This window comes from Perognathus longimembris, chromosome 8 (assembly GCF_023159225.1).
Source record: "Perognathus longimembris pacificus isolate PPM17 chromosome 8, ASM2315922v1, whole genome shotgun sequence".
In the NCBI taxonomy this organism is placed as follows: Eukaryota; Metazoa; Chordata; class Mammalia; order Rodentia; family Heteromyidae; genus Perognathus; species Perognathus longimembris.
Genome location: NC_063168.1, coordinates 31550226 through 31551330, shown reverse-complemented (window position 1 = coordinate 31551330; position 1105 = coordinate 31550226). Strand labels below are relative to the sequence as shown.

The window sequence follows — 1105 nt, the reverse complement described above, 5'->3', positions numbered from 1 at the left end:
CTGAGCTATAGCCCCAGCCACCTGACCATTCTTAATAAGCTACTTACCAGATACTGTACTATCAAGCCTAGGAGGACCACGAGCAAAGCCTCAATTTTACTTGAGCTTTCACTGCCTTGGTGATTTAGAACACAGCAGCATAGAAATTATTACTTTCATGAAGGGACAGTGGGATGGAGGATGAAAACACTACCTAAACATACACCTATGTAAACAAAACATATAAATGGTCAACTTAATTAGCATTCAGAATCATCCTTAATACAAAGTCTTAACTTTCAGATCGACCAAGCAAAGCAAGATTCTGCTATTCAGGTGCTCCTAGTCTGGGAGAGCTGTGTTTGATCATTCTACTCAGTTGTTAGTTTGATATCAGGCACTTTTGCCTAAGGCAATTGACCTAACAGGGAAGAGCTTCATATAAACACAAGACATTTCAAAGCGGTATCTTGTACAATGCCATACTGACCACCCTACTCTATTCAGTTGTCCAGTTCCTCCTCTTCACTTTGCTCATCTTCTTCCAGTCTTTCTTCACCTTCATCATTGTCCTCATGCTGGTCTTTGAATCTGTTTATTTGTCTGTGTACTTTTTTTGTTCTGAAGCTTCCCTCTTGTCTTTCTGCTCCTGCCAATATGCTTTCTGGAGTTTATTTCAAGGGTTTACTGGACCCCTGGAATTCCATCTCTTTCATGGTGGAGAGTCCATACTATGTGTCTTGCACTTTCCTTTTATGGTGAATATTTTGGCACAGGATGTGTCCTACAGTACCAAAATGCTGACAGTGCAGGAGATGGTACAATGGGCCTCCTGGGAGATGTTGACTCCCTCGGGGACCACCTCCTTGAACATCCTAGTGATGACAGAATTTAGGTTTTTGGGCTTTTCCACCATTGCCACTGCCCGGGCCTGAGCTTTCCCTAACTCGCCAAAGTTTTCATTCTTGTAAGAAACAATAAACATAAAAATATTTCTAAGAATTGTTCCACGAAATTGATTCCTTTATATTCCATTCAGATTTCTAGTTGAGGTGAATCATCATTTCTCACAATTCTCTATTGCCAATGTCTCTTAAGTGTTACTTTCTCTTATTGGTCTGTATAG

General features: G+C 40.6%; 1 pseudogene; it reads right to left on the bottom strand.

Annotated features, from left to right (window-relative positions):
- Nucleotides 1-482: 482 nt before the first annotated feature.
- Nucleotides 483-895, bottom strand: LOC125356879 (annotated as a pseudogene).
- Between the last annotated feature and the right edge of the window lie 210 nt (nt 896-1105).